Genomic DNA, 13,539 nt, shown 5'->3' with positions numbered 1-13,539 from the left:
TGGACATATATACACTACCAAACGTAAAATAGATAGCTAGTGGGAAGCAGCCACATAGCCCAGGGAGATCAGCTCAGTGCTTTGTGACCACCTAGAGGGGTGGGATAGGGAGGGTGGGAGGGAGGGAGACGCAAGAGGGAAGAGATATGGGAACATATGTATAACTGATTCACTTTGTTATAAAGCAGAAACTAACACACCATTGTAAAGCAATTATACTCCAATAAAGATGCAAAAAAATAAAAATACATCTTAAATATTTAAAAAAAAAAGCAGAGGCTTTAACGCTGTGTGAAAGAACTGGAGTCTACAAATGGAAGTCAACAGAATGGACTAAAAGTCAAGGAATTATCAACTCAACATAAAGAAATTCTATGACATAAAGGATTAGATGATAGAAACAGGGATCTGTTTGTTCCCTATTCAAAGAACCCAGGGTGTGTGCTTTCCAATTTTCATTCTTTAACTGAATCATGGCTATTTTCCTACTAGCTCCAGAGAAACAGAGAACAAATCAATCTCACATTTTTACCAGTCACACTGAAGAAAAGCTATGAGCTCCAAGATTTCCTGATCATCTTTTACCACCATTCATTTCTATCACTGCACTTTAATGTAAGTGAGGCTGACTCTGAATTGCTTGCTTATGCCTCTTAATTCTCTTTTGACAAGCACTTTCAAAGGTGGAAGGCCCTCCTGTTGATTGATTCCACTGAACAGTTCTAGGGGCCAAAGTCCAACATCTCCACAAACTTCAAGTTATTAATTTAACGCAAAACAATTTTAAATCTACCTTAGACTGGCTCTAAGTCTAGGCAAATAACTTAGCATCTTTAACATCTGTATCTCAGTTTCTCAAGGACATGTCTTGATGATAAATAACAATGTATGTGGAAGAGCTCTAAGGCTTAGCTCAAAGGTCCTGCATAAATTTCAGGACTGCAATACATAGAGCACACTGAGGTCTCTAACCCAATTTAAAATAATCAACCCCATGGGACTTCCCTGGTGGTCTAGTGGTTAAGACTGCGCTCCCAACGCAGGGGACCTGGGTTCGACCCCCGGTCAGAGAACTAGATCAAGTAAAAAGATCTCGCATGCCGCAACTAAGACCCGGCACAGCCAGATAAATAAATAATAAAAAAAAATCAACCGCAATGAAATTTATGCATTAATTTACAACACAAGGAGGATAGGAATAGTTAGTAAACAGTAATCATAGTTATCGTTTTACATAAAGTCCTGCAATTTAAAAGCTAAAAGACCCACATTCCTGTTCCTTCTTTTCAAGGTGAGAAATCAAACCTCTGAAGGGAAACTAGCTGGGTGGGGATGATACTGATACTTGGTCCTAAACTCAAGTCACTGTACCCAGCATCCCTCGTTTTCCCAAATTATAAACTCCTCACCCTTCCAACTGACGATATGGCCATTTAAAGGACTAATAATTCCCTAACAACCAATCACGTCCTGTCCCCTCCACTTTCACTCCAACATCCTTCTACCCCTTCTCTTCCTACCAAGAGACTTGCAGGTAACAGAAGCTTGATTAGAATGAAACTCTTATCAGATCCCACAATCAAGGACGCAACTTGACAACTGCTCACGCTCATCATTAATGGCAACGTTTCGGTTCGCTTTTAATTGCGGGACCACAGCACCCGGAAATGAAATCTCAAGCGCAACCCACTTGGAACAACCGTATCATTTCCTTAAGTTCTGCCCGACTGCGAGCGCGGGGTGCACGACCCCGAGGAGACCGCGGACCCCTAGGCACGGTTACCCTGCCTCCTGACTCGGGCCTGGAAGTCACTCGCACTTCTCGGCCACGAAGTGGGCCCGCGGGCGCGCGATACAGCTGCCCCCCCGGGCCGCCGCAACGGGCACTCGGCGGGACACGAGGGCGGCACCAGGGCCAGTCGCCTCTGGGGACCGCGTCCGGGAGCGAGGGTGGGTCACTGGACTGATCCCGGGCGGCTCAAGGCGCCCCCAGGTAAGGCCCGCGCCTCAGGCGGGCAGAGGAGGCGACGGGCTCGGCCGCGTCCCTCCAGCCACGACGGCCGGTAGGAGCCCTCTCGGGGTCAGCGAGGCGGGGCGCGCGGCCCGGGCCGGTCTCTGAGGCAGCCACCGTTCGTTGACCGCTCTGGGCACTGGTGCCCGGCCCCTCAGGGAGACGCCCCGCCCCCAGACGGCCCCAGCCCGGCGCGCGCCACGCACCGCGCCCCGCCCGCGGGTGGGCCTGCACTTTCCCGCCCGCCCTCCCGCCACCAAGCCGCTCACCTGCGGCGCCCTAGGCTCGCTCCATGGCCGCCCGCGCGGTGCGGTGCGGCGCGGCCCCGGCCGCCCCCGCCACCTCCGGGAAGGGGCAGCCCCACGCGGCGCTCACCGCCCCCAGCCGCCGCTACTGCGGCTCCCGCCCACACCCGGCCCGGCCATTCCCTGGCCACCTCACCCCGCGGTCCCACACCCACCCCCCCGCCTCCGCGGCTCGCGACTGTTGGTACCTTCCTAGCGTAACGCCTTCCCCGCGGCCAATCCAAGAGCTTCTTCCGCGAGGCCCCACCCCCGCCCTCCGGTGGGCGGGCCTACCGGACCTGATCCGGACCGCCCGCCTTAACCTTTTGCGTCCCGGGTTGGTCCGCTTAACTCTCTTGACGCAGGCTCACGCCTCTTCTGCTTCTCCCTGCCGCCCCGCCCCGCTTACGTAAATGGACCTCTAACTTCTCTCTAGCCTTAGCTTTTTCTTTCCTGGTTTTCGTGAGCAGCTAGGCAGCCAGTCAGCGGGACTGGAAGTAGGGGTCCCTTAGGTCAAGTTCTGTTTGTGAGAAGCAATTTCCGTCCTCCTTTTGCCCTTTTCATTTGCCTCGGCTTCTGCTTCTGCCTATATAAGTGTAACCCCTTGCCCAAAAGAGGCCAGCCTTACCATAGTGAGCGCTCTTACTTCGGACCAGACCAAAGCTCCCTGCTACATTTTGTAGCATTTAATAAAAGTGTGACTAATTTATTGTAATAGTTTCTTAACGTCTGTCTTTTGCAATGGACTGTAAGGCTCATGAGGACAGGGCAGTCGTGTCTGGGTCTCCAATGCCTGACACTCAGTAGACTCCCTATAAATTGTTTTGTTTTGTTTTGGCCTTGCCGCGGGGCTTGTGCAATCTTAGTTCCCTGAGGAGGAATCCAACCGTGCCCACGACAGTGAAAGCACCAAGTCTTAACCACTGGACCCCCAGGGAGTTCCCTCCTTATAAATAGTTTGAATTAAAGATTCTTCCTTCTCTTAAACTGTCTCCTTTCCACTGACTCCCTACGGTGCATCCGCTGTATAACGCATCCATTCACTTATTCATCATATACTAAACTTGGACTTCGTGCGCCTGTCCCTGAAATATTATAATGCACACTGATCCATGCGATGTGTGACGGGAGAGCCCTGGCTGACACTTTTTTCAGGCTCCATAGTTCATTTAAGCAAAGGAAAGAACTCCTTAACTGGCTGTATGATATCAGGTGTGCCACTTAATCTTTCAGAGTATGTTTCCTTACCTGGCAAATGGGAGTTTATCATAGTACATACCTCACAGGGTTGTTGTGAGGACTAAATTAGGAAATGTGTGGGGAGAGTACTTGCAGATTATTGTATAATGTTAGTTATTATTCATTTGTGTATTTGTTGAGCACTTAGTATCAGATGATCCTAGAGAAATAATTGGTCTTGATATCTGCTCCAGACAATCTAGTTAGGGAGGCAGCCCCTTTGCAGAAAACATTACGTCATTGCAAGAAGGAGTACACAGTCAAATGCAGGAGTTGTATCAGCCTTTCACTGGATGTATTTGAAAATGCTTGGCGGTCGTTTTCTGACCATGGAACACATAATTCTTGGGGCAATGAGCTGGATAGTAATGAGAGTCCACTTTATTTCTCTACACAGTAACATTGGTCTGCCTGCAGTCAGCGAATCCTCCTAAACCTTGTTCATTACATCCGGAGATCATAAAGCAAAAGGGCAAATCAAGATTTCCTCTAAGATGCTTTACCCCCAAAGGACTCTTTCTTACCTGTAACTCTGATAAAGACAGCAAGGATGGACTGCCCAACTGGTACTCCTCAGGAGGCCAGTCAGTGCAGCCTCAGTTTCCTGGTGATCCCTTTGTCTTTAGGGACATTCAGAGAGAGGGGTTCATGACCTCTCTAGGCAACCCACTTCAGTGCTTAATTTCACATCCATCAAATCCTTCCATCCACCCCACATGCTGCAGGACAGACACACCTTCTCTTCTTCTGTCCTCAGAGAAGGAGAATCATGGATTTGGGGCCTCTGTGTCAGAGGCTTTCAGAGAGCAAAACTGTTTGGTCCCCCAGTTTTCTCTCCACTAGGTCCCATTATCCAGGCTCTTTGTGCATGCCACCCCAGGATGTGTTTCTGCCCCTCCCTACTGTAATGGGCCTTATTTCCCAACCAATCAACAGTCAATATATTCTAGGTATTATGGGGGATGCAGTCATTTAAGAAAGGGACTCTGCCTTCAAAGAGTTTACATGACTAGCACACAGGAAGCAGCTGCAAGGAATACGGAGTACTTAAAATTATGCAGCACAGACTCTGTGATCACTGAAGGAACTGAGGTCCAGGAAGATAGTGTGGGCTGGTATTGTCAGCCCACACTAACAATAAGGGAGGGAGGATTGAGGTGAGCAAAATATGGGTGGGAGCAGAGAGGGACAGTAAGAACCAAAGTTAGGCAGTGCTATGTGAATTTAAAGCCAGACTTCCTCAGCAAATGATGGGAGAATTGTTCCTTCCTTCCCTCCTTCCTCCCATCCTCCCTCCCTCCCTCCCTTTCTCCCTTCCACCTTCCTTCCTTCAATGAATGTCTATCAAGGGCCGGACACTGAGCTATATCCAGGGCATGCAAAGACAAAGAAGGCCTGGTCCTCCCCCTTGAGAATTTTACAGTCTAATATTGAAAAACAGAATGGAAGGTCAGGCAGAGCCTCCGTTATTTAGGTCGGAGCACTTTGCCAAGGCTTCTGTGATGCTTCTTTTCACAACGCATGTGATATCTTGTGGTACTAGGTATCTTTGTCTAATCTCCCCCTTTGCCTTTCTCTTCCCTGTCCTTGAATTGCAAGGCTTTTGAAGACACAGACTGACTTTACTTCACCTTTATTTCCACCTGTGAACTGCCTCACGCAGGGTAGTGTCTCTGCACTGATGTGTTGAAGTGCATTGAGTTGAAATCAGAGCAGGGATCTGGCTGTCCCCCTCCAGCCAAGGGCAGCTCACTTCCTGCGGGACTCCCACCTCACCCCACCCCGACCTTCATCTGTGAAAATGTTACATATCTCTCTAAAGTCATTTGCTCAGGAAGGCTCTCCTGACTTTTCTAATTGTACGTGTTTTCCTGGGCTTCTGAGACTCAGTACTTTGTACCTCTCTCACAGTATGGTTTGTATTGATGTCTTTGGGGATATGTCTGACCTCTTCCCCTGAACAGTAAACCCTTTGAAGCTGAGGACAGTGTTTTATTCACATCTGTATCTCTCATAGCACTAACCCTGTACATGGCGCTTGGTAGATCCTCAACAGTTGAAAGAGCTTTAGGAGAGCAGGTCCTGCAGACCTGGGGAATCGGGATCACTGGAGGTTTCTTTCCTGGCCCCTTCATCACTGTAAGCATTTTCCTTCAACTCTTGCAGAATTTCTAAGTCTCTGACAATCTGTCAAGCCCTAGGTATAAGGGGAACATAAGAGTCCAGCAATCTCAAGGTATGAGGGGAGTACTGTCTCAAGGTGCCTGCATACACGAACACAGCACACACACTCCTTCTTTTCAGAGAATACACCCACAGTGATGGATCCTAATGAAACGAATTAAGTCAATTCTGCATCAAGAAAATGGAAGGGAGCTGTAGGAGAGCTCACACTGGTCCAAGGTGCTCCAGCCTGGGTGGAGGTGGCGGGAGGATTAGTAAGTGAAGGAGCACACGTGTCCTTCTGTTCCTTGCTAGGAGGTGTGCTGTGTCTCGTTGCCTCCGGGGCAGGTTTGTTCCCTGCATGGGGCTCTCTATGGATGCTGCTTCTGCATTTCCTGGGCAACTCCTTTCTCTCATTTTGCCACCGGCTCTGCAGAGCTACTCCTAGCCCACCCCTTGCTTACAGCATCGGGACTGCCCACTTAACCCTTCCTGTGGCACCTCTGTCAGTGCCTTCTGAGGGAACCTCTCAAGTCCCAGGGACAGCATCTCTCATACACACACACACACACACACACACACACAGCTTCTTTGCCAGGAAATTCAGAATTTATATTAACTGTTTTCAGTTCTTTTTTTCAACCCTAGTATTATGGTTGTTTTTTTTTAAAGAGCAGCTTTATTGAGCTATAGCTTACATACCATAAAATTCACCTGTTCAAAGTGTACAATTGAATGGTTTTTATTATATTTAGAGTTGAGCAACCATCACGTAATCTGATTTTAGAACATTGTCATCACCCCAAAAGTAATATATGCTATTTTCTCTTTTATTCTAAATATATATTTATTTAGTTTAGGTTTTTTTTCATCTGCTCATTAAAAGAAAAAAAAAGACATTAAGGGGAAAGTGAAACTCCTAGAATTACTAAGAATGCAAAGGAGTTATAACTCACAAAGAGTGTTTCACTAAACTGCCATGTATGGCTGAAATGATTTAATTAGCCCGGCCAAGATGCACACTTTGTTGTGGTGTATGCTCTTGAGTGCATGTCCAGGGCCACATCTTTGAACGTTTTCCAGTTTGTTGTGTCTTTCTCTAATGCCACTGGGCTCTTCTGTGGGTTTGGCAGAGGCAATATTGCAAAATCCAGATTGCTAATTCTCACAAGGCAGTCATTTCGTAATGCGCTTAGGATGGTACCACATGCACATGTGTATTTAATACACTTTTTTCTTTTGCTGTGATGGAAATTCTTTAATTTTTATGAACTCAATTTAACGCATGAAGTAATTGCATTAGTCGCTGCATGAGGTAATTGCAGCCACATGGAAGCTCTGGGCTCCTAAAACTCAGCTCCCATCGCCCACAGGTAATATGCTAAGGAGTTGAGCTGAAGACTCTTTTTGAGCCTCTCTCATGACTGACCCAGTGATGTGCTAAAGCTGCAGTCCTTAATCTGGCTGCACAGGAACTTTAAAAATATCCCTGTGCCTGCCCCCATCCTCAAACATTTGAATTTAATTGTCTTAGGGGGAGGTCCTAGCAAGGGTGGTTTTAAAAAGCTCCCAGCTTATTCTAATTTGCAACCCAGGCTGAGAACCACTGTTCTACTAGTGACTAAGTCAGGATCATGTTAATCAGTTGAACCATGTGAAATTACCATCTTCGGGGGGCAAAACCAGTTCAATATAGGTAATTTCATACAATTCAGTCTAATACATGGGCAATTGGTTTTTATTTTTGAGGGGGAGGTAAGATTGTCCTCCCAAAGGCATTCTACAGGAAACCCCTGTCCGGTGACAGGGAAGCCAATGACCTATTCTGTCAAGATGCTGCCCCTTGATGGACAAGACCCCCTGCATCTCCCCTTCCAGTGGAGCTTAGTTCAGAAGGCTGAAGCCGCCAGGCATGAAGGGAAATGAGCTAAGCAGGCCAAGGGTGAGACAACCAGAGGTTTCCAGGGAACATGACAGAGAACCTTGGTCCCTCCTTCAAAGGCATTTACATCTAAGAATATAAATATTTTAAATACAGGGCAGGCCAAATAAAACACATGGTTGAGGGAAATCTGGTGCTCAGGCCTGTAGTTTGTGACCTTGTCCTGAAAGGTAGATGTTCATAGAAGAGGGAGGTGGCCCAGAACAGGAGAGGACAGGATACTCAACACAGCAGGCCTAGGAGCCCAGGGAGAAAGCAGCCAACAGCTCACTGCCATGCCTGGTGTGCTCCGGGGGACCCTGTGCGAGAAACAGGGAGGCAAGACACGTTGGCACGGGGCCCTTTGGGGAAGGGAGTGCAGGGGATCCATGAGGGGAGTGTGTAAGCGTTTCGAGAGAGGTTAGCACATCCCTGGCAGAAATGGTACTACCAGGATAGCATTTCCTCCAAGACAATGCACAAGAAAAGGGGGAAGAGAAAAACAGTTTAAGACAATGCCCAGACACCCTCTGACCTGTTTCTCCTCTGGCATTCTGGTTTTCATTCACCGTGGCGAGCACTCACCCAAATCCAAAACACTGGGTGTCCTAGACGCATCGTCCTCACCCACCTCCAATCAGTACCAACTTCCACCAACCCTGGCTCCTAAAGACTCCTTGAATCCAGTTCCTTCCCTCCAGCCTTACCACTACTGCTCCTGTTCAGGTTCAGGCTCCGTTTTCTCCCCCTGGATTGTGGCAGTGATTCTTTTTCCAGCCTCTCCGTCTCCAATCTTTCCACCTTGACTCCTTGCAATCTGTTCCAGAATATCCACATAGACAATTCCATCTGGAAAGATCTTTCCAAAAGGAAATCTGAACCACATTATACGCCTGCTTATAACCTTTCAGTGACCCAAAGAATAAAGCCGAAGGTTCTCAGCAGAGCATATAAAACCCCCAGGGTTGGGACCCACTTGCCCCTATGGCCTTCTCAGCCTTCTTTGCCACGCACTTTACATTCTGGAAATACTGAACTGTGTAAAGCTCTCCTGCATACCCCATGCTAGTTCATGCCTGTGTGCTTTTGCTCAAGTTGTTCTCTGTTTGTAATTCCCTTCCCACGTTCCTCCAGCCTTACTCATCCTTTAAAATGTCATCTTTATGGAAAAGCTAAGTACCCCATCTCTCAGCTCCCCTAAGCCTCTGCACATCCCTCTATCTTACAGTGATTTAAGATCTTTCTTTTGTTTAAAATATAGGCATTTACTATATGTTTCCCTCTAAACTTCAGATACGTCCTATAAATTTTGGTATCTTGCATTTTGTTTTCATTTTCTAATTTCCCTTGTGATTACTTCTTTGATCCATTGGTTTTTTAGGAGTATGTTGTTTAATTTCCACATGTTTGTGAATTTCCCAAATTTCCTTCTGTTATTGATTTCTAATTTCATTCCATCATGGTTATAAAACATACTTTGTATGACTTTAGTCTTTTTAAATCTGTTGAGGCCTGTATTATAGCCTAACACATGAACTATCCTGGAATGTTTCTACTACACTCAAGAAGAATGCACATCCTGTTTTTGTTGGGTGGCGTGTTCTGTAGATCTATAGGTGTAGTTGGTTTATAGTGTTGTTCAAGTCTCCTATTTTCTTGTTGATTGATATTCTGTATAGTTCTTTCCACTACTGAGAGTGGGTATGTATTAAAGTCACCAACTATTATTGTTGAATTGTCTATTTTCCCTTCAATTCTGTCAGTTTTTGCTTCATGTATCTTGCGGCACCATTATTAGGTGTGTATGTGTTTATAATAGTTACGTCTTCTGGACGGATTCTGACCCTTTATCGTTATAAAATGTCCTTCTTTGGGACTTCCCTGGCCGTCCGGTGGTTAAGACTCTGCATTTCCATTGCAGAGAGCATGGGTTCGTTCCCTGGTCAGGAAACTAAGATTCCACATGCTGCACGGTGCAGCCAATGTTTTTTTTAAGAATAAAATGTCCTTCTTTGTCTTTAGCAACATTTTTTTAAAAGTCTACTTTGTCTGATATTAGTATAACCACCCAAACTCTTTTTGGTTACTCTTTGCATGGAATATCATTCTCCACTCTTTTTCTTTCAATCTAAAGTATATCTCTTGTACATATCATACAGTTGGATTGTGTTTTTTAATCCATTCTGGCAGTATCTGCCTTTTTTTGGGGGGGGGGGCGGTACGCGGGGCTCTCACTGTTGTTCCCTCTCCCGTTGCGGAGCACAGGCTCTGGACGCGCAGGCTCAGCGGCCATGGCTCACGGGCCCAGCCGCTCCGCGGCATGTGGGATCCTCCCGGATCGGGGCACGAACCCGCGTCCCCTGCGTCGGCAGGCGGACTCCCAACGACTGCGCCACCAGGGAAGCCCATTTTTCTCCTATTTTTTAAACTTCTGAAGTATAACATATATGTAGAAGATTATAAACATACAGCTCCATGAAATTTCACACATTGAGCACACCTGTGTAACCAGCATCTCCTAATCACTACCTTCCCCCAAGGGTAGACACTATCCTGGCATCTAACATCATAGACAAGTTTGTCTGCTTTTGTACCTCATATAGATGGAAACTGATTGGATCCTGACAAGTCCTTTTCTGAATGCACAGTATTCTTCTGCATCTGGTGTCTTTCACTTAACATTACATCTGTGAGATTCATCCACGTTGTATGTAGTTACAGATCATTCATTCTCATTGCTGAATAGAATTCCACTGGGACAATATGTTACAATTTATTTATCCAGTTTTATTCTTGATGGACATGGGGATAGTTTCCAGATTTTGGCTGTTACAAATATTGCTGCTATGAGCATTCTTCTGCCATGAAGAGTGTCTTGGTCACCTATGAGTGGAGCTGCTCGGTAATCGGGTATGTTTATATTCAGACTTAGTAGATAGTGCCAGTTTTCCAAAGGGATGGTACCAATTTACACTCACAGCAGCAGCGCATGAACGGCAGTAGCTGCACATTCATGCCACCTGGATCCTTTCTGAGCCACTGAATTGACCTGACCTGGAATGGTCTACTTCCAACTGTGTGAGTGTTCAAGCAATGGCTAGGCAGACTCTCTGTTACCTGCAGCCCAGAGCTTTCCAACTAAGGCACACTACTAGGGTAGATCCTGTGCTTTGCTCTGAAGACATCTTTCCTTAAAGACAAACCACTTTCTGACCTGGTGGGTCACCCACTGCCATGGCTGAGGCCTTAGTGTTTCTTTAGGGAGTGGCACCACCCACCCAGACCCTCCTCATTTCTTTCCTAGGCTATTGCAATTCTCTGCTAATGGATTTTCTCATCAATCTCCTCACTCCAGTATATCCTCATATATTGTCACATATACCTCACAGTTGAACTCCTGAGGTCTCGTGGATAATCTAAAAAGAACTGAGGGCTTCCCTGGTGGCGCAGTGGTTAAGAATTCACCTGCCAATGCAGGGGACACGGGTTTGAGCCCTGGTCCGGGAAGATCCCACATGCCACAAAGCAACTAAGCCTGTGTGCCACAACTACTGAGCCTGTGCTCTAGAGCCCGAGAGCCACAACTACTGAAGCCTGTGCACCTAGAGCCCGTGCTCCGCAACAAGAGAAGCCACCGCAATGAGAAGGCTGCACACCGCAGTGAAGAGTAGCTCCTGTTCGCCGCAACTAGAGAAAGCCCGTGCACAGCAACAAAGACCCAACACAGCCAAAAATAAAGTAAATAAATTTTTTAAAAAAGCTTTAAAAAGAACTGAAATTGTTTTCTTTGATAATCCATTTAGCTACCCAAGAATACACTGAAAGTGTTCTTTGCTAACAGCCAACTAATCGCCCAGCAGAGTAACTACCATTAACTGAGAACTCATTTTATTTGCCAAGCCCTGTGCTAAGAGCATCACATATTTTATCTTATTTTATTCTCACAGTAAACTTAAAAAAGATCTTTGTGCCAGTTATCAATTTATGGCCTCTCAGCTCCAATCTACCCTTCATTGCCTGCTCTGTGAAAATCACATTGGACCTTTTAAATACTTTTCCTTTGCTGGGTGGCACCATGTTAAGCCCTGTCAGTAGCAGGTGCCGGAGAGACACTGCAAGAAGGAAGGGGCTTTCCATCTCCATTCTACTGTGCCCGTCTCAGATGGCCAGGCTCCTGTAGTGCACAACGGCCAGGGGCTTCCCTAATTCCCCTTCTGGTGTCTCTAGTGAGACACCTCTCCATAAATGGCTTTTTCCAGAACCCTAGAGGGTGGGTTTTAAGCAAGTTTAGAGATTTCCAGCAAGTCCCTCTGTCGCAGCTCCACGGAGACTTCTCTGCTACTCAGTGAGCTGGATCTTAGTCCTAGGAAGGGAGGGGCTTCCTTGGTGCTTTATCTCAGCTGGAGGGGCTGGTGGCTGCCCCTTGTGTCTGCTTTTTTCGAACGCTATAGTTTTCTTCACTTTTTACCAGCCAATCCCTCCTTACTCCGATCCACTATTATAGTTAATAACTCTTTCAAATTACTGTATAATTTCTATTTCCTGCTTGGATCCTGAAGGATTAGTCCTTGTCTGATTACCTTTTTTTTTTTTTTGAGTTAATGATTGTTTTTCCTTTTTATTTGTTTAGTTGTCCTTGTTATTATTATTATTTCAATCCCCAAATCTCTGCCAGTTGCCTGTATCTCCTCTCTGTAAAGTCAAACATATTAGTTATTCCAACAATTTCACCTTCCTTAAGAAATCTTTCCTTGGAGGCTTCTGATTCACTCCTACACAGACTTTTTGCCCTTTTTACTTGGTCTCCCTTCAACGTCAGGTTGGGAATCTCCTTGGACTCTCCTGTGTGGATCACTCATCCATGTGCTTCCAAATTTTGTCACTTTCTTTTTTCCTCCCTATGTTTGCAAGTGTATGCCTTTAAAAATACCCTTTGAGGCCATAGTTACAGGCCCAGGTTTATGTTCCTTTAGTCTGGCTTTACGCAAATTTTCACTGTTTGCTATCCGTTTTAGAGAATCTGTGTTTATTAATATCACTGCTAAGTTTCTAACAAAGAGCTCACTTCATTTAGGAAAAAAAATCATTTTATTGTTGTTTTAGCAGGGTTTGGGGAGGAGCCAAAAAAATACATGTGTGTTTATTCTGTTATCTTTACCCAGAATTCCCTGTAGATATTCCTTTGAAATCTACTTTTTATTTTTAACTTACCAGTATATCATTAACAACTTCCCACACTATTACATATTCTTTTATTACATTTTCTTAGATTACTAAAACATTTAAAAATATCTTTGGTAATCTCTGCTGAAGACATGCTATAGTTTATTTAGCAGTTTTCCCTTTGTTGGACATTTAGGTTGATTGCATTTGTTTGCCCCTGATAAATTTTTATAAGGGTTGAGGGGTAGACCAGCACAACAGAGACGGGGGTGCTCACCCAGGACCCTAGCAGACATGACACAGAGACCGCTTGTCATGTTCACAGCCCAGTTATACTCCCAGGGGCTCTGGAGAATCCATAAAAGACTAGAATTATCTTCTTTGATGACCCATCCAGCTGCCAAGGGCAGAACATCCTGACCTCCCTCTTAGCTAGCTGCCTGCTAATCAACAGCTCATCCAAGAAAAGGCAAAGTTCATTATTTCCAACTTGTCTTCAGTTTTTCCTTCTCCCTTTTCTCCTCTATTTTGCATTTAACTCTTAATTTTGCCTTCAATATATGAAATAGATCTGCTATTGGCTTCCCTTGAACACAAGTACGTAGTGTGCTCTTAATTAATTTTCTGTCTTTGAGTTAATATTTGACACTCTAACCTACCATGTTTCTGTGCTCATTCTCCTGGATAAATCAGTGTGTTCATCCAGGACCATCTTCCATGGATAAATGAGGCCCCGTCTAACTTCTGGGTGGGTCTAG

General features: G+C 45.8%; 1 protein-coding gene across 4 annotated transcripts in view; it reads right to left on the bottom strand.

Annotated features, from left to right (window-relative positions):
• The window catches only part of FAM20B (FAM20B glycosaminoglycan xylosylkinase), a 41,834-nt gene extending 39,315 nt beyond the window's left edge, over positions 1 to 2,519 (bottom strand). For 2 of the 4 annotated variants that reach the window (XR_011246753.1, XM_060034596.1), the window contains exon 1: positions 2,281 to 2,402. The gene's annotated coding sequence lies outside the window, so the exon portion shown is untranslated. Of the gene's footprint in view, positions 1 to 1,783; positions 1,848 to 2,280; positions 2,403 to 2,504 lie in introns of those variants that run through there. The other 2 variants (XM_060034602.1, XM_060034590.1) reach the window with 2 other exon arrangements.
• Positions 2,520 to 13,539: the final 11,020 nt, after the last annotated feature.

Source organism: Delphinus delphis, chromosome 1 (genome assembly GCF_949987515.2).
Source record: "Delphinus delphis chromosome 1, mDelDel1.2, whole genome shotgun sequence".
NCBI lineage: Eukaryota > Metazoa > Chordata > Mammalia > Artiodactyla > Delphinidae > Delphinus > Delphinus delphis.
The sequence above is the reverse complement of the archived record's forward strand: the minus strand, read 5'-3'. Positions and strand labels throughout refer to the sequence as shown.